Genomic DNA, 26,168 nt, shown 5'->3' on the forward strand with positions numbered 1-26,168 from the left:
TATTAATTCTAAAAGGCTTAAACAATTAAGTGTTACTAAAACTAGGATGCAGATTGGAATCAAATAAATAAGAGAAAGAGTCGTTTTTAAAAAATGTTTATTTATTTATTTTGAGAGACAGGGGAGAAAGAGCATGCACACATGAGAGACAGCAGGGGAGGGGCAGAGGGAGAGGGAGACAGAGAATCCTAAGCAGGCTCTGTTCTAACAGCAAATGGACGCGGGGCCTGACCCCTTGAACCGTGAGATCATAACCTGGGCCGATACCAAGAGTCGGTCGCTTAACTGACTGTGCCACCCAGGTGCCCCAAAATAGTCAATTCAAAGGCCTGAAGCTTGCTGAATGGAAACACAAGAAAAGGAAAGAGAAGACCTAGAATCTAAATCAATGTTAAAATAACTAACACAGCACGGTAAGTTACACTTAATCTCGACACTTTATATCTGAAGTCTCTTTGGTAGCACAGTAAAAACAGAGCCTTGTATACTGCCTCTCTGTGACAATGAGGATCAACAAGAAGACACAATGCAAGAAAACAAAGGGGGTAGTAACCCTGATGATTGTGGGTTTGGCCTTTGAAGAAGAAAGTCTTCCTCAAATCTCTCAAAAGCAGAGAACCAGCCAGGCACCACCTCCAATGCAGGGTGGTCTTAGGGAGGAAGGGGGAGCTCCTGAGGTTACTATCTGATCTCATAGGAGTTAGAGGCTCCCCAAGCCCACTGCCAAAGAACGTAGCTGGAGGGAAAGGACAGAAAGGTGACCTGTGCTAAAGACAGGATTCTAAAACCGAGAACTCTCTAAATAGAAAGGTGAACTACTAAACAAGGCTATAACTTTTGGCATTTTAAAACACCCACAGGATACTGAAATGCCATGTGATTGGCCACTATCTTAACCATTGCCTAGGAGACACAACAATGCAATTAAAAGCATATGGACTGTGAGAGCTTGAAATAACTGAGTTGGGGTCCCACTTCTTAGCCTGCTGAGATGCCTTGGGAAAGATAGTCTTAGAACCTCAGTTCCCTCATCTATAAAAGGCAGCTAGTAATGGCCTTTTACTCCAGAGTATTTGAGATGATGCTACCAGGAGTACCTGTCATACTTATGTGCTAAATAAACATTAGCTCCCTTTCTAAGGGATATGTGGTCCAAACCCAGGGGTCACACCTCCAATTTCTAAAGTCATTGGGAAAAATGAATGTTTCTTAACAATGTATTTTATATCCATGAGTAAATGGTGTTATGGGAGAAAAGCTAGTGTAAGTATTTTTAAATGGGAAATCATTCACTCAACAAATTTTGTTGAGCAACTAAAATGTGCTAGGCACTATATATGGTTAATTAAAATCTTATTCAAAAATTGAAAAAAAATCTACTTAATTTATGTATTAAGAACTATCATTGATGATGCTATAGTTTTGATTATAAGAAATACTGAAGTGTATCCTGGACACCTTAAGGGGAAAGAAAAACAATACAAGCTACTGACAAATTAACACCATAGAGAGTACTGCTGAATTTTACATTCTATTATTCCTACTCTCAACCATAAGTCTGATATACTTGGGATGGTCTCTAGGTGTAGTGAGGGATGCCAGATCAATGTCCTTGGGCTTATCAATTGGGATTGGTTCTTTTTTTCTTCATCTTTCTCCCTTATCCAAGTGGCTGATACTTAAAGTTTATATGAAAAGGAGAGTACTAGGAATCTTCTTTTAATAGGAACTAACATTTATACAGCTTAAAAAGCACTTTCTTTTTGTCATCAAACTTAATCCTCACATATTAAGGAGGCATTTTCTCCTTTTCCATATAAAAAAGCCGGAGCTCCTAGAAAATTAAATCACTTGCCCAAGGTCTTGGTTAATGGCAAAGCTGTAAGATATCCAGGATTCCTGACTGAAAATTCTGTGTTCTTTTCCTGTGGTGATATGATGAATCAAAAGACCTATTCTGTAAGCATTTCAAGAGTTTGGAGGGGGTGGGAAATGCAGTGACTATCCATGCTAAAAATGCACTACAGAAGGGAGGTGGAAAAAATGGAAAGGTTTTAGGAATTATGAAATGCTATATATAAGATTCTTGGTCATCTGAAGCAAGATACTCATTTTATGCATTATAATAACCTAGTTTCTTATTTCTCTCTGTTTTTCAAGACAACAGCTAGAATGAGTGGGTGTAGGGCAAGCAGATGTTACAGTTCTATGGAAATTCCGAATAGGAGAGAAGGGAATGAAGACTTGCTGCCCAGACCTATTAGCCAGAAACTTGTTGGTGTTTATGTGGAACTTACAGGTGTTATGTAACCTAATCTATTCAAGGCATTCAGACACAGAGTTCATACTTGGAAAGCTAGATGCATTTCAGAATAGTGAGCCATTGGCTGCTTTCACAGTACTATATTTATAGTACTATTCTTTACCTTTCTAAACCAACAGTCACATATATGCCAAAGAACACATATGTATCTCCATAAAAGACCCACATTAAAAATATCAGAGACACAGTGTTGGCAATGGTAATAAGTCTAGACACAGACAGATGAAACCTCATTTTGATGGGACAAGTCTGAAAACATCTGTTTCTATTTTCCAGACATGATATGAAAACGGAGCAGTCAATATATCTAACTCGCAGACTATGCCTGATGACGGTAAAAACTGGTCAATCCTAATTTTGCCACTGTGGAACATTACAGGACAGGTGTGAAACTAACTTGAAGGAAGAAAGCAGAGGATCCTGTACTTCAAATATACAATAGGATGAAGATTTTCTGACTTCACTTGCATTGCCCCCAATTACTAATGGCTTTTTCAAAATTGGTTTTTGCTTAAACTAAATACAGGGGAAGTTCTCTTAACAGACCCACTGGACTGATATTTTTTTGTGAAAACATCTGTTGGAAAAGGCAGACTCATATGTAGTCTTTCAACCCCCTGTCAGCTGTGCAAGGATGGGCCTTTAGCCTGGAATACTTTCTTATCAAGAAATAAAGAAAGTCCTCACAGCCTGTGCTGGATGTATAACCTTGCATGGGAATACCTTTCCTTGTTTCAGACTCAGTGTGTGCTCTTTGTTTTGCTTAAATGTGTGGCACCTGGCCATATGGCACCTGGCCAACTCCCCTAATTCTGTGTGTCCCCTTCAGCTGAAGGATAGGGTCCTTGAGCTATGGCACAGGAGGGGTGTGTCTAGGTCAACTGCCCCTGTGGGGTAGCTACCCAGACAAGCCCAGCCAACATCAGTCAACTCTAACCCACCCCTTAGATGCATGAGAAATAATACGTAATACTTTTCAGCCACTGAATCTTGGAGTGGTTTGTTATGCAAAAAAAGCTAACTGATGAGAAGTCATCTTATACATCACTGTGTTGTGTGGTAAACACCACACTCTATTGGGAGACTATAACATACTTAACATGTACTATGTATGAAGTTTGCTCTCATATAATTTTCAAATTTTGCTCTTATGTGATTTTTATATAAATTAAATTTCATATTTGTGTTCAGTCATTTTATATCACTTTACCCAGTATAGATGAACTCATCTGATATAAAATGCTGGTAATATCATGTTTATGTGCCTGCACTCTGTCCCCACACAGGCAGTAACTGTCATAGATCTATCATTAGCTCTTATTGTCATAAAACTTTAAATATATTAATGTAACTGAATGTTTTCATAATCTGATTCTTTTTTTTTAATGTTTATTTTTCAGAAAGAGAGAGAGAGAGAGAGAGAGAGAGAGAGAGAGAGAGAGAGGAGAGGCAGAGAGAGAGGGAGACACAGAATCCAAAGCAAGCTCCAGGCTCTGAGTTGTCAGCACAGAGCCCAATGTGGGGCTCGAACTGAAGTTGGATGCTCAACTGACTGAGCCACCCAGGCACCTTTTTGTCATTTGATGCTTAATTTTCTTGTGGTCAACAGAGACTACATTATTTGTAAACTAATCAAATTTAGTTGATTATTCTCATTTCTAGACTTGATGAAGCTTGAAAGACAATATGAACTAGTAAACCTTATTTGCAAAATACCGTAGGCATCCTGAAATAGTTAAAACAAATGTGGCTTTCAGTGAAAAGAACCTCTTGTTTTCCTTATAAAGCTGAAACTATTTCCTTCCACATGTAATGAATACAATAAGAATATACCTTTTGATAATCTGGGGATGTAGAGGAAGGGAAATGATACACAAGACACAGTGTTATTCGTCAATGAAAAGTATTAAAAACCAACGGCCAGTGGCCGTTTTTATTTGGAGCTGGGAAAAAGGAAGATGAAGAATTGGCTGTGGATGGGGATAAGCTTGCACCAGGCACATGTAGGCAGTGATGGATCAGAATGCTGATAAGCATCCCCCACCCCCCTACAAAGCAAGACTCTGACTGTCTGCCAACATTTTCCCATAGGTCTTCACCAAGGGCTGGGGGCAGTATAGTGAATGTAGAGGGTGGAACTCATGAGTGAAGGGAAATTCATCTAACACGCTCTGGGATTTCAGCTCCTGGAAGCTAGGGGTGACCAGGAGAGCTGAGGGAGAACTTTGCAAGGAATTCTTGGCCTTCACAGAGTGTACAAGGTAGCCTTCCTCAGTAGGCTTGGGTCAGGTAGCGGGCTGGGGGACATCTTCCAAGGCACAGAAAGCCAGGGGCAGGACTGAAAACAAAGAGCACTCTCTAGGGACCCAAAGACTTGGCATCTAGGCTATAAAGGAGAGGGAGATCTCTTACAGCTTGGAAAGCCATGTGTCTATAAATCTCTTAAATCTTGCCAGTGGTCAGGGCTCAAGCTCTGTTGAAGGGAAAAGATCTAATCTTGCTCTCAAAAGGTTAGTAACAAACTGAATCACGCAGAAGCTTTCAAGCTTTAAAGCCCTGCCCCAGCCCGACCACGGACTGACTCAGCCCTTGCCTCCTCCACTGGCCTAAGAGGAAAGGGTATGTTCTTTTTGGAGGTGAATGTTATTTACTTCAGAATTTACTGTGCTTTGCATGCAATGTGTGGTATGTAATTCAAAAATTAAAAACACACGGAGAAGCAAGAAAGTCATCGTTCAATAAAAGCCGATGCACAGATGACTCAGACAGATGATTATTTGTTACAAAACTGATGAATACTCTAATACTGGCAGCATTTCCTTCACAGAGATACATTAACAAACAGGTACATAATCCTAGCACCCAATAAGAGGTGCAGAAAGTCTTTTTTTTTTAATTTTTTTGTTCTAAAGACATAAAAAAATTCTTAGGATTTACTCCATTCCAGATCCTGACTTAGACACTGAAGCGGCAAAACAATGTATAGTCTCTTCCTGGAACTTACATACAGTCTCCTGGGAAAGACAGACCTTAAGTAAACATAAACCAAACTAATAAATGCAATAATATAAGCATAAAAAGAATGGTATGGAGGGCACGGGAGATGAAAGGAGAAGAGTATGGAAAGCTTCAAAGCGAAAGACATTTGAAGTCAAGTTTTTTAGGATGAGTGGGATTTCACAGATGGAGACGAGAGACAGGGCACCCAAGAGGAAGGATAAGGAAGGATGTGAAAGAATGGTAAGTATGGTATAGTTTCGGGAGCCCACCAGCAGTCCAGTGGTTTTAAACAGCACAGGGCTGAGGGAATATGTTGGGAGGAAGGAGATATGATTGGGCAAGACAGTTGGAGCCAGAATGAAAAAGCCTTTAGTAGCACAACAAAGACTATGGAAAGCTTTTAAGCATGGAAATAATAAAATCAGATTTACATTTGTGACAAATATTTCTAGGACTTGTGACACTACATTATTATTGTTTATAAATTAGCCTCTGCCTGACTATGAGCACTTGAAGGGTAAGAAAAGATGATAGGAATTGATCAAAGATGAAACAAAATAAGATTTGAGAGATGACATTAAGAAAATTCCCTGAGCTTTATGCTGAAATTGTGATCTTTATTACTAAAATGATTACACAATACCATTTTTACATTTATCAATCATGAAATTTATTAATAGGGCAATCCTGGTTCAATTTGTTTTCATACAGGGACATAAGTTAAAGCTTAGTTTTAAAATTTCAAAGTAGACTATGTTTTAAAAGATACAAGTATCATTTCAGGACGAGTTAGTTAATTCAGAAAGAGAAGTATATCACTTAGGGATGTGTTAGGCTACAGATACTGCAGAAAAATAGTGGCTTAACCAAAAATGAGGTTTATTTATTCACTCAAATCTAACGACTGGCAGTTCAGGACAGGGTAGTGGCTCAATAATGCCATCAGGGACCCAGCTTTTTTCTCCACTTTCCCCTGTGCCATCCTCACACACAGCTTTTGCATTCATACTCTCAAGAAGGCTGCTGACTTCCATGCATTGTACTCACACTTGGAGAAGAAAACAAGGCAAGAGCAAAGTGCCAGAGGACACAGGGCTAAAGGAACAAGTTAGTGCAGTTATGCTAAGTGAAATAAGTCATACAGAGAAAGACAGATACCATGTTTTCACTCCTATGTGGATCCTGAGAAACTTAACAGAAGACCATGGGGGAGGGGAAGGAAAAAAAAAGGTTAGAGAGGGAGGGAGCCAAAACATAAGAGACTCTTAAAAACTGAGAACAAACTGAGGGTTTATGGGGGGTGTGAGGGAGGGGAGGGTGGATGAGGAGTATTGAGGGGGACATCTGTTGGGATGAGCACTGGGTGTTGTATGGAAACCAATTTGACAATAAATTTCATATTAAAAAAAAAATAAATAAATAAAAATAAAAAGCTTTCCTGGGAGTACTGCCAAGCGAAATTCAACTTGTATTTCATTGGCCTGAGGTAGGTCATGTGGCCATCTCTAGCTACATGGGAGTGTTGGAAGTGTTTAGCTGGGTTCACTGCCATCCTGACCAAAATTTCTGCTAAAATTTCTGCTAAAGGAAGAAGAGAAAAATGGATTTGGGTAAGCAGTGAGCAGTGTCTGCCACAGAACATAACATAAAACTTCACCCAGCTTTTCCGTTAGGTTGCAATAGTTTGCAATCCAACTGTCAAGAGACCCATGCCCAACGCCCTGCATGCCTATGAGGGAGGCATATAATTTTCTCTTTTGTAAGCAGTTCATGTTTGCTATTAATGTAGGCTACTTGAAAGGATGTTGCCAGAATACTTTGATTTGAAGAATAAACTTAAAACAGAGACAGCAATTTTTGAAGTTTACCTAAATTCATTACATACGAAGGGCTTGTTGAAGTCACTACAGATGACTGGCAATTTTATCTTTTGTGTACACCAATACTGGTGAAAGTGTGCCCACTTGTTACACATCCAAGTAGCAGAAAAACAAACACCTGCTCATGTTCAATATTCTAGATGCTTACCAGGAAGGCTAGGATAAGCCAGCTGCTACTTTCCTTCCTGCCCAAATATTTTCCAAATATTAAGCTATTTTTGTTATTGCAAAGAGGTAACAAAATTCACAGAACTAAGCTTTTAACAATTGGCTACTATATTTATGGCAGATGGCTACATTTACAATTATTAACAGTCTTGCTACTGTTTGAATATAAAAAACCAAAAAAGCTACATAAATTACATGCTCAGTTGCCTTTTTTCTAATTTAACTTAAGGGAACAGGAATTAATTTGATCTATTTTAAATATTTGCCAACAGGATGAGTTCAATGACGTATGGAAGGATAATACTGAATTCACTGTCTTTCTACCTCTTGCCACTAAACAATATATCAGCTTGCTTTTCTACTGAAATTGCATAAAATAGATAGGACAGCTAATTTAAACAGTTGTTTGCACATTCAATATTTATAACCCGAATCTTGCATGACTGACTGGAAGCAGTGAGTTAGAAGGTTTAGTTCAGCTGCTGCCTGGAGTGATGGATGGCCTCGAAGAATTTCTTGTTCACTGACCAGATCAATCACATAACAGAATAAAATAAATAAATAAATAAATAAATAAGATCAGCCTTAAACTAGATTCCCAACATTTCCATCTGTATGCAAAACTGTTGCAGGAAGAAATGTATCATAAAACATAATGTGAAGCTACTTAAAAATAATAAAATTCACCAGAGATGCTGTAGGATGCAAATAAAAAAGACAGGGTGACAGAATGATATCTTATGTTTTAACTGAATATTAACCGAGACTTTATTATATCTATAATCCAAAAGTGTTGTCAATTTATAGTAATATTTTGACTGAGCTCAGACTCATAAGTAAAAGGGTTTACAAATCATTGAAAAGGCTGCAATTTGGGGGGCAGTATTTGCAGTTGAATGTTACTGAACTGAACTAAAATGTGGTGTTGTGGCCATGATTATATACTGCTGTTTTTAATTATTCCAGTGGCCATTCTAAAACATGAGTCTGTTAAATAAGGAGTGAGCAGACATCTGAGGTCTCAAATTAGAGTAACCCATCCGTTAATGTGCATTAATGGGGGAAAGTGGTAGTGCTGTGTGCAGGCCATGGCTAGTGAGACCCTCCTCAGTGCATGCTACAACTGGTTTCACTGGTTTGTGGGAGTCCCTTGGGAGCATCTCTTTCCAGCTCCTCATTCAGTGATGTCAGGTTGGCATCTTGAAAGCAGCCAGTGGGAACGTTTACCCCACAGAAATTAGCAAATGTTCAATATCAGGGCTCCTCAATACCCTACTCCCTCCGCAGAGCTCATTGGTAAACATGTGCCAGCACATAGCAGTGTAAGTTGCTCCTCGGGTCTGGGTCGGGCGTGGGCTAGGAGGCTGAGGGGACCCAGAGCTGAAAAGCTTGGATCCTGCTGAACAGGTGCAGGAGGGGGCAGTCCCAGACCCCGGATAATCCTGAAGGTACCCTGGGTGTCTAACGATGTCTGTAGGTCGCAAGCAGGACAACAGCAATGGCATCTGCCACTTTCTGTGGCCCGCAGGCATTCATCTATCCTCTTCTTGAGCGAGTTTACCCCTCCAAGCAGTAGAAGTCAGAGGAGGAAGAGTAATAAAATGGGGAGAATTACAAGAAATGAGAAGGAGAAGGAAGAAGGAAAAAGAAAATGAGAAAAACAATGAAAAAGAAAAAAGTAGAAGGCAAAGGGCAAGAATAAAAAAGGTGGAGAGGAAAGAGAAGGCAAAGGAAAGAAAGAGAAGGCAAAGAGAAAGAAGGATGTAGAAGAGAAAGAAGAAATAAAATGAGGGTAAGAGAGAAAAGAAGAAAAGAGGAGAAGGGAGGGAGTCATAGAAAGAGCAGGGATGTGGAGAAAGAACAGGGGCTTTCAGACTTCTGCACACACAGGCAGAAAAAGGCCCAGAAATGCTAGATGCATGGGTGGGCCCTTGGGTCTAAACTGAAGAGACAGACTCTAGAGCTGAAGACAGAACCTTTCTGCAGCTCAAGTCTCTTTTCCTCTTTAGTGGCCAGAGCTTAGGGTTCTCTTTTGAGCCAATGGGTGAGGAAAATGTGGCTATATTTCTGATAGTCAAGCAGAACCAGGGAACAGATGCTGGCAAGACGACAGAGCCCGGGTTCCGGCCACCTCATGGGTTTCCAGAATTCCCCACAGTGGTGGTTTTCAGACATCAAGGGCATCAAGCATCACCTAGAGGACTTGTTAAAACACAGATTGCTGGTTTCTCCCTCAGTACTTCAGGAGTGGAGCCTAAGAATTTGCAGTCCAAATTCCCAGGCTGCTGATGCTGCTGGTGTAAAACATGAATTTAGTAAAATAAAACATATCCTGGAAATGATTACAACCCACACCTTAAGATCTTATTAACGAGCATCTTAGGAAGAATTCAAATGAGAGAAATACAGGCTAATAATGAGGGGCAGAAGTCCTGAGAGGGAAGAAAGGCATCACAGATCAATTATTCCTGCTTACAATTATGACTTCAACTGGCTGTGGCATTTATAAATGTTTCTCTAGTAGCCAACTCTGGAGTCTCTGACTCCCTCCCTGAAATCTCCATACCCTCAGGGCTAGGTCTTCTGAAATCGTATTTATACCAATGAGCACAACTGAACTGAACAGAAGTGAATGCCTGACCCCAACTAACACAATCATATTCACTCTCTAGGTATTTTGAAATTGCCTGGTAGGACTGGAAACGAAGCAGAAACACAGAACAGCTGAGACGGAGGAGTGAGAGGGAGTACTTAAGGCTTTCTAATGCTGGCTTCCACACCCAGCTGCATCAGTGTCCTTGGGCTTCTGTGACACTCCAACATGCCTGCGTTTGATGCCCCTACTATGCTTTAATTCACTGAAGCTGGTTTGGTTAACTGAAATAAGTCAAACGAATCTAGCCTCTCTCCGAAACTATGGAGCTCATGACCCTTTGACACATTGGACATACCTTGCTGATTCTGGTATTTTAACCTTTGTTAGTAGCCTGTGCCAGGGTGCTACCACAACGCTGGTGAGGAAACAAACAAACCCTTATGCCCATTTATTTCTGTGTTGGAAAAGTTTTATGCACACATCCTCCTTACCATCTTTAAAATATCAGGTAAAACAGTTATTTCTGTTTGTTACTGAGACTATCAGTTAGGACTCTATGTCAAAAGTTAACAGAAAACCCAATTCAAGCTAGCTCACTTAATAAATGAAATTTATTAGCTCACATAATTGGAAACCACAGAAGTAGGACAGGCTTCAGGGGTGACTGACTTAACAGCTCAAAACAGTCATCAATGACCCAATTTCTTTCTCTTTCCCTCCTCTGCCACCTGAGTCAGCTTTATACTCATGGTCACATGACAGTTGCCAGATGCAAATGATGCTCCAGTCCAGCAACCTAAACAAGAGCCCTAAAGTTCACTCTGATTGGGCTAGAGTAGGTCAGACTCCCACTCCTAAAAGAATAAATGTGGCTAAGTGGATGGAATGTACTAACTGACCTATCAATCAAAGTCCACACCAGGGGCTGGCTATGTTGTCATCACTTTTACTAGAAATACAAAGACTGCCATTAGGCAGGGGGAGATATCCAAACAAAACACAGAAAATTTTAGGAAGAGAAAAATGTGGCAAAGTATGCTAGGCAGAGAGCCAACAACTGTCTACCACACTTGTATCTTATATGTGTAACTGGAAAATAAAAATTCACTTCGTTTTGTAACCATTATAAATAATAACTGATTCAGGCAAGAATCATCATGCTAAACTAGTAAAGGAAACCTTGATGAGGACCAAGATATTTACACACTATCATGGTATATCCCCATAAATGACTTAATAATTTAAAGAGAAAAGTAGTAACTTAACCACGAGGAAACCTGGAAGACATCACTTTAACCAAGGGATCAAAGTTACCACCACCTAAAATGGAATGAACCAACATCATATGCCTCTTGGTAAAATGCACTGAGAAGGATACAACACCTCTTTCATAGTATTTCTAAAGTCAAAAATGTAGAACTTGAATCTAATAAGGAAAACATCAGAAAAACATGATGAAAGGGCATTCTACAAAATAAGTAGCCTGAACTTTTCAGAAAAGTCATTGATGTGAAAGACACAGAAGAGCTGAGGAACCATTCCAAATTGATGGAGACTGAAGACAAAGAAAACTAAATGAAATGTATAATCCTAGACTAAAAACATAATTGCTACAAAGGACAGTAGGTCTATACCATGAGTAATAATACTGCATCGATGCTGAATACCCTGATTTTGAAAATTATACTGTGGTTGTGTAAGTGAATGTCTTTGTTATTAGTAGGTACACACTCAAGTATTTAGTAAAGGAGTAGAAGGTCTGCAATTCACTCCCAGATAGTTTAGGGAAAATGTGTATGTACACACACACACACACACACACACACACACACACACGTGCGTATACACAGTGAAAGTAAAAGCAAATGTGGTAAAATGTTAATTGGTGAATTTGGATAAAAGTAGTTCTTTGTACTATGTTTGCAATTAATTATTTCAAAATAAAAGTTTAAAATATTTAAAAATTATTTTAAAGGTTTTTTTTTTAATGTTTATTTATTTTTGAAGGAAAGCGAGACAGACTGTGAGCGGGGGAGGGGTAGAGAGAGAGGGAGACAAGAGAATCCAAAATGGGCTATCAGCGCAGAGCCTGACGTGGGCCTCGAACTCACAAACCACGAGATCATGACCTGAGCCGAAGTCAGTCGCTCAACTGAATGAACTACCCAGGCGCCCCAAAATATTTAAAAATTATTTTCGACTGCATGTCCCTACAATTTTTCTCAAAGCATGAGGTACTATTGCTTTGCACTGTGTATCACTTAAGTTTCATAAGGTCAAAAGAGCTGACAGTAAATCATAATTTTCTTTTAACTTATTTATTAGAAACTCAGCTGGTAAAGGATGGTATGTCTTGGCCAAAACCTGTTGTTTCCTTTTCTTCTGGGCACAGAGCCAGACCCTACTTCCCAGCTTCCAATGCTGTTATGGGTGGTATAGGAGTTCTGGCCAGAGGAATGTGACCTCAAATATCTCCCCATGTGATTCTCTAAACTCTCTCTTCTGTACCTGCTATCCAGATACAGAAGATCCAGTATAGGACTCCAAGGTCCTAGATGGAAGATGGAAGGAGTGTAGGTCCCTCAATGATTGTGTGTGATCAGAGCCCCTACCTGGCCTGAACTGAATTACAGCAAGAACAGAAAACAAACTAATGTGTTACATTACTGAGATTAGTGGGTTATCTGTTATAGCAGTTAGCCTACCTGACTAATAAAGTCACTTGAGTTATAAAATAGATTAATAGAAAGGCAATGCTCCAGGAAAATGCACTGAGGATATCATGTGCTTGCTTTCAGAATATACTTTAGAAGAGCAGTTCTCAAAGTGTGTTTAAGGGACTCTTGGTTCTCAAAGAGCAGTTTGGGGATCCCAGTCTCCAAGACCCTTTCAGGGGCTCTGTGATATCAAAACTATTTTTGGAACAATACTAAGACATTCTTTGTCCTTTTCATTCTCTTATGAGTACACAATGGAGTTTACCAGAGGTGAAATGACATATTATCCCATAAGAGACTGAATACAGAATCAGGTATGAGAGTACATCTGTCTTCTAGTTAGCCAGACATTAAAGAGATTTACCGAAGTGTAAAACAATGCCACTCTGTGTTCCTTTTCTTGTTTGCTTTAGAAAATATAGATATTCTATGTTGGTTATTCAGAGTTACTTATGCTAACATGTAATAGGGTTATTATTTCTAAATAATATATATCTTTCAAATTTACTTTTAATTTCTAATACAGTAAATACAGACAAATATAACCCACAGAAATGAAAACTCTTTGGAGTCTTCAATAATTTTTAAGTGTGTAAAGGGGTCCTGTGACCAAAAAGTGTAAAAAAAACAGTTTCACAACAAATAGGAGTACATACAAAAGTCACAACATTTTAAATAAAATAAATCCATATTGTTAAAATATAAAGGATGGTATAGTGATGGTCTCCCGTTGACCTTTATTAACTGAAAAGCATAGTGTCTACGACACAGTAGGTGCTAAATAGATAATTGTTAAATTAGTACATTGTACAATGGTGAGGATATCTGTATTTAAGAGTGTTATGATAACTGGATGGGACAATACATATATGTGTTTGTGTATATTATCAGTGTTCACAACTACTTACTATCACTCTTGTATGTAAGATGTTTATATATCCCCAACCCACTGACTTTAAGCTTGGCTGTATGACTTCAGTCGGCCAATGGATATAAATATAAGTAACATGTCCCACACATATCTGAGAAGCTTTAAATTCATTTGTGTGGTTTTGCTCAGACTCTTGCTCTTCTGCCCTTGCCTCATGAAGAGCATGTCCCACACAGGGGCTGTTTGTTCAGTGCAGGTTCTAGAATGAGAAGACACAGCCTAGATATGTAGTTGACCTAGAGCTAAAGCATAGCTACAGCTCACCTGCAGCTCTCAGGTCATGTGAGACAGAAATATATATAAAAAACCTGTTGTAAGGCACCTTAGCAAACTTGGCAAATACAGTATGAAATGAGCCTAACATACTGTAGATGTTCAACAAACCTAACCAATCTACTCAGTGCTATTAATCAGCTAAAGAAGCACTAAAAAAATGGTGCTTAGTCCTTGAGTGAGTGCACAAAGCAGAGCCTACCCTGATTAACTAAGACATTTTATACAGGATTCCACATACATGAAGTACATGACATAGGACAGGACATCAAAATAGATCATCAAAGTAGATCTCACTCTAAGTGGCAACTGGGTTGCTCAGTCAGTTAAGTGCCTGACTCTCGGTTTTGGCTCAGGTCATGATCTCACAGTTCATGAGTTTGAGCCTTGTGTGGGGTCTGCGCTCACATCATGGAGCCTGCTTGGGATTTCTCTCTCCTTCTCTCTCTGCCCCTCCCCAGCTTGCTCTCTCTGTCTCAAAAAATAAACATATTTTTTAAAAAAAGTAGATCTCCAATAAAAAATTCTGGCTACTATGTACCCCTAAATACCACCCACTAGAGGGGCTCAGGAATATCTGTAGAGCTCATGGGCAGCTAACTGAGAAAGAAAGAGGTTCTGAGGTAACTGAAAAATGTTTAGACTCAGAAGAGAGTACAAGTGGGTCTATCAGCCCATCTGCCTGCCCTGCCCATACCCTCTTCTCAGGATATCTGTTTTCTGAAGCTGCAACCAAAGACGGCTGGCTTAAGGCCAATGATTGGCCAATAACTGATCCTGATTATTCTTTCAGATCTATGCATTGTAAGATACACCTACTGAACCTGGCCAGACAGTGATGGGTATTGGAGTTGTAGGGTCACAGAGGGACTTACTGGTAGCCATATTTGCCCACATTCACAATGACAAACAGAGGAAGGTGGTCTGTGAGATGAAACAGAACAGAGAAGACTCACAGGATAAGAAATGAGAGAGTAGCTGAGAGAGAAAGAGAGAGGGAAAGAGAGAGAAATTAATGACAACCATCACCTCCTAAGAGGCCTGTATAAAGTTGTACATTTGGGTTCTTATAAGCTCTCCATGTTCTAATACTTATCCTTCTACCAGACATAATTTAAATTGATTAATGTCCTTAACAACCAAACAATCCTTAAAAGTAGGTTTTTTTGTTCTTTTGAATTTTGCTAATCTTGACCCAAACACAGAATTAATTATTTCTGGTGGTTTTTAGAGGACAGGGATTGGGGAGGAACAGAAATCCAGATTACGGTAACAGAATTAACTTTCCACAACTGGTAGTCCAAAGTACTTGCGCAAGTAACTTCACTCTCAAAGTGTCAAAAACCATGATTATAAAATCATACTACATCTTTCCCTTTTTCCAACTCAAGCACTAAAAAGCAGCAAAGATGTCAAGCAAAGATGCTAGAGAGTCAGGAGTTCTGGATTTAGTGTTGGCTTTGCCTCTAAGAAACTTTGTGTCTTGAAAAATGTCACATCCCTTTTCTGAGTCTCAGGGTTTTTTCTGTAAAACATAGGGGTTAGATATGATTTATAGATCCCCTACAATAACAGAGAGCTTAACTTCTAAAATGTTTTAAAAGTTTATGCTAACACATCAATTTCTAAAATATAGTAAATGTGTACATTTTATTACAAATCACTGTGTTTATGGTATAGCAGTAATCACATATGTTTTAAATAATTTATTTTCCAAGTTGTAAATCAATGGCACTTAATCTCAGAACAAAGTGGATGGTAATACCTATGTATAGCAAACAGAACAGCTGTACCTATTTACTGCTAACAAATGTAACCAACCTCCAACTATCCTGAGGATTTCATATCACTGTCATTGTTTCAATTTATTATAATAGCTTTTAAAATATGAAAAAGATATAAAATGTAAGATCACTAATGTGTTCTAATAAAAAAGTGCTGACTACTTGGTTTTAATTAAAGTTCTCTTGGAGTTCTGTTATGGGCTTACAATCAGAATTTTTTTTTTTTTTTAAATTTTTGTTTTTCAACGTTTATTTATTTTTGGGACAGAGAGAGACAGAGCATGAACGGGGGAGGGGCAGAGAGAGAGGGAGACACAGAATCGGAAACAGGCTCCAGGCTCTGAGCCATCAGCCCAGAGCCTGACGCGGGGCTCGAACTCCCGGACCGCGAGATCGTGACCTGGCTGAAGTCGGACGCTTAACCGACTGCGCCACCCAGGCGCCCCATAATTTTTATCAAAAAGCCAAATGTGATGCTCCTTAGCTTTAATCCAGCCTTGAGAACATTTACTTACATATACTCCTACCCACATAACCATTTTGAGAAAACTCAAGGGTACTTATTTCTCCTTACGTAAGTTCTCCTGACTCTCCTCATTCTTCAAAATAGTTACTATCCTGCCAGCAGAGGTGTAGCTAGAAGAAATGTACTTTATACTTGGCAGGGCAAATAAAAGGTTAAATTAAGGCTCAGTTAGTAGTTTTCCAGGCATTAAGGACTGAGAAGAGGAAAGCTGGACACTTTCTTAATCCCATTCACCTCCTTCTCACTCTAATCCTTATTTCTTTTTCTATCTTTTTCTAATCTAAGAACCACTTTGACAGTATATTAACACATTTCAGCATAATACAATATAAACTAGAATTACTGAGGACTCACCATGCACACAGAATTCTTCTAAGTGCTGTGAGTGACCACAGTGATGAATAAGTTGTCCTTATCCTCAAAGTAATCATATACACAAGTATGGGAACACTGAGAATGGAGAGACTGACTGCAACCAGAGAACTCGGAGAGGATTCATGGAGAATACATATTTGAGTTTGGCCTTCACCTAGGGTTTCAAAGGCGAAGAGACAGGATTAGGTTGGATGGAAACTTAAGCCAAAGGCATAAGAGCGTGTTTGGTGTTCAGCAACCAGGGTGTCTACGGCAAGGAGAAGGGAGTGGAGTGAGTCATGGAGGGAGAGGGGCATCAGGTCAGATCCAAAAAGACCATGGGTGCCCAGTGACCACCAACTCTGTAGGGCCTTTGGATGAAGAAGCTTGGGCTGTGGCAAATTTGATGGTCATGGATCTAGGCTGCCTATGACCAAAGGTTAAAACTTAAAGTTCAAATGTTGATCATTAAAAAAGTAAAAGCAAATGTTAAGAGTTCCCAGCAACAGAGGACTTTAATGTAGTTGCAATTTGCAATGTCTGCTTACTTTAACTATGCAGTACTACTCAATTTTAAAGAGAAGGTCGAACCACGTATCAGTGGATTTCAATCTTTTGAGGGAGAAATGGCATCCTCTGTTCGTATAAAACATATAAACATTATCAACCCAAAATGTATATAAGATTGAAAAAAAGAGAGAATAGGACTTAGAAATTCAAAGTTCAGGGCTCCTGGCTGGCTAAGTCGGAGGAAGCATACAACTCTTGATCTTGGGTTCATGAGCTCGAGCCCCAGATGGGGGGTAGAGAATAAATACATAAAACTTAAAGAAAAAAAGAAAGAGGGGTACCTGGGTGGTTCAGTTGGTTAAGCATCTGACTCTTGATCTTGGCTCAGGTCATGATCTCACAGTTCGTGAGTTGAGCCCCACATCAGGCTCTGTGCTGACAGCACGGAGCCTGCCTGGAATTCCGTCTCTCCCTCTCTCTACCTCTCCCCCCAACCCCATGCATGTGTTCTGTATCTCTCAAAATAAATAAACTTAAAAAAAAAAAAAAAGAAAGAAATTCGAAGTTCAAAGATAGCTCCATTGGGATCCAAATACACTAGCCCCTGAAAATCTCATGGTCTAGTTAGGGTATGGAGTTGGTTGCAGAGATACATAAATAATAAGACCATTATGTGATAAACGCTATAATAGATTTATGTATAAGTGCTATTGTAAGATACATTCATGATTTATTATACATATTTCATGCCATCAAAGTTATTTCTGTGAATCCAAATAAAGATGCTAAAGTATTTGTGCATCCAGGTAAGAAATTCTACAATTTATGGGGGGAAAATTACAAAAATCAGGAATTCTAGAGATACCAGCCCTCCCCATTGAGGGTTTCTCCTTGTATTTATTACTGGACAGCTTAATCAAAGCCAAATGACTTAATAAAGTTTCATGACATATTTTAATTGCTAACAAGGAATTTTGCTTCCACATTAAGAAGTTCTAGAATGCTCCATTAATAAAAATTCCTTAATTATTATAAGTTTTATAATAGGGACCATATAAGTCCCATAACACACATATTATATTGTATTTTGTAGATGTTTAAGATGATTTTATTTTGAATAACTGAAATTACTAAGTGCCAGACTAAAAATAAAATGCAGTGATAGGGAAGGAGAAACAAACTAGATGAATTATTTCTCCTGACAATAAAAAGTAAGCTATGTATCAATGACATTGAAGAAATCGATCTTTCCAACTCTGCCATATCAAAGAAGGAAGAGCATCTGGAAGATATGTGATTTGCTATGAGTAGTCTTTAATCATCCCTGCTAGTGAAGGAGAACACAGGCACTGGTAAATAGCAAAGGCCTAAATCTTATACCTTAAGTGCTGGAAATTTATATGCTTTGTTTTTCCCCAGGGCCTGTTTCTTCACAGATGAACCTTCTTCTCTATCTGTGATTCCATGCTTGGCCCAGTCACCTGTAAGTCCCTTCAAACCAACACTCTGAAGCCGGGAGTTCCTACAGTTGTCTTCTAAGTAAATTGCTAACACCCATACTCAATGGATGGGAGTCACGTCTTTTCATGTTTATGCTGATCACTTTCTTCCAGATAGACAACTGGCATGAGTCACTAGTCAAGCAGACTTCGATCAAAGAAAAGCTACTTTTCCATTTCTCTTCAGGGATGAGTACCATGAAGATTTCACAGGGAAAACAGACATGCCCAACTTGTCTCAAAATGTTTTAGAAGGACAATCTAAAAATTTAAATATCCCTGCACTCTTATTTAGAGACATAATAAATTTTAAATTATGCAGTTACCGTTTGACATTATCCAACTCAATCCTCATAATTACTCAATAAATAGGTATAAATATCATCCCCATTGTACAGATGAGGCTGTGACACACAGAGGACTCAGCAACTTGTCCAGGGTTTTCAAGCTAACACACGGCAAAGCCAGTGACTCCCAAACCTGCAAGACAACTCATGACAGGACTCTGACATATGCCCTGATGGTGTTTGGGGCAATAATTTATCTGCACAGTGCTTTAAAAAATGCATGGCCTCTTATTATGATTTTACAGAGTAAGGACACTTCCAAATATTTCCATACATGCAATTTTTCCTTTGCTAGTATTGTGTTTTAGCTTTCAGCATATAGCTAGGTTAGCTAAAGAGTACTGCCAAGATAATTTAGAGAAGTAAAATGAACTGAACTAAGAACCAGAAAGAAAAGATTTCTCAAAAGACATTTAAGAGATAAAGAATAGAGTATCTGATTTATACACTTACCACGTGTTACCTAAAACTTCTACACAAAACCTATTTTAAAGCATGCAAATTTAACATATTATGAAAGTCAGTATGCAAAACATCTTAAAGTGCTCTCTTTACGAATGCATGTAACAAAATATACTGATTATGCAAGCACATTTAATTGGACATAATTAAAATAATGAGATTTAAATACTGATGATTTTAAAAAGAAAAAAATAGAAGTCAGAATTAGCCATGAGATACATTCAAAATGTTAATCAAACTCGCAATGTCATGACCACTTTAGTACACCATATTTCTAGTTTAAAAAAGAGCAACTCCTGGCCATTTTTGCCTGGTTCTAAACATACAGTTTAGACATGTATTCACTAAGTGATATAAAGGATTTTATTGGATAATACAATACTTGGTCCTTGGATAACATCATTTTTACAAATAACTTAAAAGCTACACAGCAACCACTATTTTCTTTAAAGGAAGGTGCCAAAATGACCAAAAACATAAAGTAAATTTTCCATGAGAAGAGTTGTGCTTGGTTAAATGGACACAATCTCAAAAGCTCTCACCAATGTCATTCTGATGTAAAGACATGAAATTTAGCTGTTCTTTCGACTCTGGTGGCTTTAAAGTGTCTGAAGAAGACTAATAACGTGTGAAAAGAACAGGTCTGCAGCTGTGAAGCCATATTCCTTTTACTTGGTATACAGTTTCAAAGGAGTCTACTGTCTCCAATGCTCCTGAAGAGGAGGCATTAGGAGCAAACTTCAATAGAGTCGAAGGACCTGAAACTTCTATTAAACTTCTTTTCTGACCTCTTTGTTTGACTCACTAGCAACAAAATAGGAAAGGTGATGTAGGGGAAACTTTCATAAAATTACCTTAAGGCTAAAGCTTTGTTTTGTAGGATGGGTATGTTTCAGTTTTCCATTTTTACAGAAATGGAAAGCTTTAAGATCCACATGGACCTAAACCTCCTAAAATTTCTTAGAAAAAGCCCCAACATCTCCGATTAACTCTGACAATTACAATAAAATTAAGAAGTTTACATTACCATACACTGAAGACCAAACTGAGATGGAATTTAAGAGCCTGACCCAAAGGCATATAACTAGGGCATAGAGCAAAAAGATAAAAGAAGAATTCTGGAATGAGCATCACAAATCCTAGATCAAATTCTAGGTTAAAATCATTAAATTCTATTCAGATAGAGTTTCAAATTCAGAATATTGCAATGTGGAGATCACAACAAATCAGTTCAAATTTGAAAGGACTAGGGGCCCTTTCAGAAGTCTCTCTTTTTTAAGAATTTACCTTGTGAGATTCCACATGAAAGTAGTACTCCAAATAGCCAAAGGCTCAAAATGTGAACCCTTCTGGCAATATTTCCCAGGACCTATACAGGCTAAGCATCCCAGCCTCCAAAGAGCACATGATACCCACCACCAGCTTCATAGTGTTTTCATCCCACATCCTGAAAAAGCCCTGGTTGAGATGAGTGAAAATGAGAAAAATAATGTCAGTTCACTAGAGGCATTAACAATATAAAATGTCTCTCAGAATTCATCGAGATAATGACAAAATCAGGAGAAAGGAATTAATGCATCTCAACACTATTCAGTATAATGAATGCAATTCCTGTCAAAAAATGTAATATTCCAAAATCATTTAGTGTGATTGGCAGCATCAAATATAGCAAAATGGATTTCTATTTCAAGATGCAGTTGGTTCTCTTCCAAGAGCTCAGGTTCATAGTGTTCCTCCAGCATACCAGATGTCTGCCCCCAGGTTCTGAAACACCTAACAACCCACACAGGGGAACCACTGGCTTCCCACTGCCATGTACGGAAGAGATCACAAAAGGAAAGAATTCTTAAAAATCTGCTGTTTATTAAATCATTTAACTTCAGGTCAAATAGTGAGCTAGAGATGCACTAAAATACTTTGGAAATGAAAACCGCAACTAATGCTAAGAAATATGCAAGTCAAAATGAAGAGTTTATTTTTAAAAAGGGAGGGAATTTTATTTTGTGGGTTGACACCAAGAGAGAAGAGAGAATTCCGTTATTTTATTGCTAAATACACTATGCGTTAGTACAGTAAACACTCCCTTTGCTCTATACCCAAAATGTAATATGCTTAGATAACTCTGGTCAGGTTATGCAGCTCTGAAGAAACAGGATCCTCTCAGAACGGCAGACTTTTCCTTCCCCAAACTCTAACGCTAACACTGTATTACGGGAAGCCCCTAAAGAAGGTGTAGAAGTCTTACCCCTTTCGTCTCATATAGGATTCAAATAAAATATCCCTACTACATATGTATGCATGTATAGTTAGATAGAAAAATAATGGTATTTTCAAGTATGGCAGCATGGCATAGTGGTGCAGGGCACATATTTAAACACATTCCACATTTAAACTCCAAGTGTGAATTCTAGCTCTAAGAGTTAGTAGGTCTATGGCCTATGGCAAATTCATGAACCATCCTGGACTTCACTTTCCTCAAAACAGAGGCAATAACAGAGGCTCGTTCTGAGGATTCTTTCAGCTAAAACAAAGTGTTTGGACAATGTCTGGTATATAGCAAGTACTTAATAAATGTAAGCCATTATTATTTTATGTTAATTTTTTCATTTAATTCTTATGATACACCAGTGTAGTAGGTATTATTACTCTCATCCCATGGGTGAGGAGAGTTAAGTAATTTGCCCAAAGTCACACAGAGATAAAACAGGACTGGATCTGTCCAGGTCCAAGCCTACGCTCTTACTTCTACCTAATACTTCACATGTTACCTACAGGTCTCGCTGTTATGTCATCATAACATTTATCAAGGTGTATTTCAATTGCCTTTTAACTGGTCTCTCGCCCTCAGAATAAACTCTGTGAGGACAGAGACTGGGTCCTGTTCATTCATTTCAATCCATTTGTCCCCAGTGCCCACTCATCCACCTTTCAGAGCTTTTGTGCCAGGCATTGTTAGGTCCTGGCATATCCTGATGAGTAGAACACACAGGGTCCCTGTCCTCATGGAACTCAAAATCTACCCCAAAAGACAGATAATCAAGTAAGTACAGAATTACAAACTGGTATAGTTACAAAGAAGGAAAAGAATGGGGTGCTAGAAAAGAGCAGAAAAGATGAAATTCATTTAGTGGGGTGAAATCCAAGAAGACCTTTCTGAAGAAGGGGCACATAAATTGAGATGAGAAGACTGAGAAGGAGTCAGCAAGGCGAAGAAATGGGGATATGAACCACTTGTGTGTAGAAGCCTAAGAAAAGTCTTCATCTGGCAAAGCCAGTATGGCTGGAAATGAGCCAGTTTGGTGGACAAATGTAAGCACAGGGCAGACAGGGACGAGATGAGAAGGGAAAGGTGAGAGACCAGAGCACACAGGACTATCAAGAACTTGAGAGCTGATTCTCAGTACAATGGGAATTCCGGGTGGTTTTTAGAAAGAACACTCTATTTTTTTTTTCAATATATGAAATTTATTGTCAAATTGGTTTCTATACAACACCCAGTGCTCATCCCAAAAGTAGAAAGCACACTCTAGCTGCAATGTGGAGATTAAAATGAAAAAAGACAGGAGAAGAATCTGGTATATCCACTGGGATGCTCAACAGCAGATGAGGGGTGGCGTGATGGCAGTTTGGGACTAGGAGGGTAGAAGCGAGAGTTGGAAAGTGTACAGGTTTGACGTATACCGCCCCCCCCCCCCCCCCCGCTCCAAACCCCACCACTCCATGCAAAACACACTGCATGACAGGAATAGGAATTCGGTGACGTGTGGACTGACTGAATGAGTGGTTCCTCAAGCAGAGCTGCTGCTGGTTCTAAGGCATCCACTATCCCACAGATGCGTGACCTCCCCCTGAGCAGTACAATCATCTAGTGGACGTGAGAGACATGGGAAGATGCGGAAGAAATGATGATTGCATTCATAATCCAGCTGGCAAGACTCCACTTACAAAAACCTCTTGATGTGTAAACGTGTCTTTGTGAAACAAAATGCCTCTCCCATTCTGACAACGGAAAATTTCAGAAGCCAGATATCTTTCTGCTATATGGCTTTCCAAGCTTGTTAGAGAAATGTATTATTTAAAATAGCCTGGAGCTATGCTGCTAGAAACACCGTAAAACACGAAGGGCGCTGAAAAAAGTCCTTTCATTTAAGAAAAAAAAATGCTGTAGTTACAAAGACAATCTCAACTCGTTATTCTACCTTCTTTCTTGTAATAATATGGTCTCTGTCATTACTTCCTAAAATGGCAAAATATTTTGATTATCTATTAGCAACAAATTCAAATGCAGAGTTAATACATTTCCTTATAATCTGATAAATTCACAAGGTCAGGACACAGAATGTCTTCCCCATATTATTTGATAGTTTTGACCTTTGTCCATAAGACATTTATTTTGCTAAAACTATAACTAAAGCCATTTGAAGGGCGCTTGGGTGACTCAGTCAGTTAAGTGTCGGCTCAGGACATGATCTCACAGTTCATGAGTTCAAGCCCCACATCAGGCTCTCTGCTATCAGTGCAGAGCCTGCTTCAGATCCTCTACCTGCCTCTCTCTATGCCCCTCTTCCATGTGCGAGCATGCATGCATGCTTCTCTCTCAAAAATAAACTTAAAAAAAAAAAAAAAACCAAAAAACTAAAGCCATTTGAAAAATCCAAATACTTGTTTGTCCATGTGGGTATGAGAACAAAACAATCTATGACTACAGTCAAATGAACTCAAAGTCTAATAATTAATTCCACCAAATGTTTCCCTACCCTTACATCAGCCGAGAGCATTCATTAATAATAGGGTAACAGAGGCGCCAGGGTGGCTCGGTCAGTTGGGTGTCTGACTTCGGCTCATGTAATTCACGGTTCGTGAGTTTGAGCCCCGTGTCGGGTCCTGTGCTGACAGCTCAGAGCCTGGAACCTGCTTCAGTATCTGCCCCACCCCACCTGTGCTCTCTCTGTATCTCAAAAATAAACATTAAAAAAATTTTGAAGAAAAAATAACAGGGTAACAAAGTGATAGGCTATTCACATCAGCTGCTCTCTTGCTGTGACTTAAGTTAAACCTAACATACTTGTCAATTTCTCAATAATTGAAGCAACAGTGTATTGCCTAGGCCTAAAACAGTATATTGCCTAGGCTAGGGTGATAACTCAAGTATTTGAGGACACAAATAAAGCTTAACTTCGCATAGAAAAAGAATGCTCATCAGCAGAAGATTCTGCTCCAAGGTCAAGCCAAGAGTCTTACACAGCTTTGATCAGAAGACCAACCACCAGTGCCTCCACTGCTGCTTCCTAAGAATCTAAGAGCACCGGTGGTAGAGATCAGAAGAAAAAAAGGCACTGCACTGGATTTCTATATAAGAAACTTAATAAGCTTAAAAATAAAATATAGTTTGCTTCCTTCCATTTGGTAGGAAACCACTTTCCCTTACACTGGAAATAAAGCTTTATATGGTACTCTGTACCTTTAGAATGCCTTTAGAGAGTCTTGAAAATGCTTTTTCTGCAGAACCAGGGAAAGATACATAAGAGCATCAAATAATTTTTTGGTCCTGTTACTATAAGAACTATTTTAAAGAATTATGGTAATCATGGCAGAGGACAATAGAAAATCTTAGATATTTACTGAGGTTTAAAGTTGAATAAAACGAAGGCAAAAAATTGTTCCATCTGTCCTTTGTCTTTCAAGAAAACAAGACTGTATATTATTACCTAAAATTCATATTTTTCCAACATATGCACAAATCACTAATAATGTACTTCGCATAAACAAAGAGAAAAGAATAACCTGAAATTTATGTTATTCTCATTTTATTAAGAAAGCTCTTCTGTCCTCTGCGCTTGCACCAATATAACTAGTACAGAATTACCTTCATTAGTAGGAAAAGTTATTTATTCCAGCAGGGAAAATAAGACTAAACTTAGGTACTGGACAGCTATTAATTACAAAGAGAAATGAGAAAATACCATACCTTAAGTCTAAAGTTTTAACAAATGTGCAAATTTGTTAGTGAAATTGTAAAGAATATTCCATGCTATATGAGTACATAAATCAATGCATTATTTCCATTCTCACAATCATCTCAGACCACAGACAGCTCAAGTGAATTAAAGTTGTATATTCTCATTTTTCCTAAAACAATCTGTTCATAGCAAGGCTATTTAAAACAAATATATTCCAGAGCACGGGTAGCTCAGTCGGTTAAACACCTGACTCTTGATTTTGGATCAGGTCATGATCTCACGGTTCCTGAGATCAAGCCCCATGTTGGGCACTGCACTGACAGCATGGAACCTGCTTGGGACTCCCTCCCCAACCCCTCTCTACCCCTCCCCAGCTCTCTATCTCTCTTTCTCTCAAAAATAAACAAAATATTTTTTAAAAATAATAAAATAAAATATATTCCAAGCCATTCATATATCAACACTGAGGGCCAATATTTCTAGACTAAATAACTACTTTTTTTTTAAGTTTATGTATTTATTTTGAGAGAGAGACAGAGAGCGCATGTGTGCACATGCAGGAGGGGCAGAGAGAGAAGGGGAGAGAGAGAGAGAATCCCAAGCAGGGTCCAAACTATCAGTGCAGAGCCCAACGTGGGGCTCAAACTCACAAACCATGAGATCATGACCTAAGCCAAAATCAAGAGTCAAGATCAAGATGCTCAACTGCTTGAGCCACATTAAGTAAATAACTTTAAAATGAGGTATTTCAATCCATTGTAATCCAAACATAGTTTTCAATAGCATAGAGTACAAAGTTATCCCTCATTTGAACCAAAAGTTCAAACTTATAAATTAT

At 38.8% G+C, this 26,168-nt stretch overlaps 1 protein-coding gene across 22 annotated transcripts in view; it reads right to left on the bottom strand.

Annotated features, from left to right (window-relative positions):
* Window positions 1-26,168, bottom strand: part of CFAP20DC (CFAP20 domain containing) — a 246,747-nt gene that overhangs the window by 206,847 nt on the left and 13,732 nt on the right. For 4 of the 22 annotated variants that reach the window (XM_019823568.3, XM_045051775.1, XM_045051769.1 and 1 more), the window contains one exon: window positions 16,553-16,727. The exons of the other annotated variants lie outside the window; for them this stretch is intronic. The gene's annotated coding sequence lies outside the window, so the exon portion shown is untranslated. The remainder of the gene's footprint in view (window positions 1-16,552; window positions 16,728-26,168) is intronic. 22 annotated transcript variants of the gene reach the window in all.

This window comes from Felis catus, chromosome A2, assembly GCF_018350175.1.
Source record: "Felis catus isolate Fca126 chromosome A2, F.catus_Fca126_mat1.0, whole genome shotgun sequence".
In the NCBI taxonomy this organism is placed as follows: Eukaryota; Metazoa; Chordata; class Mammalia; order Carnivora; family Felidae; genus Felis; species Felis catus.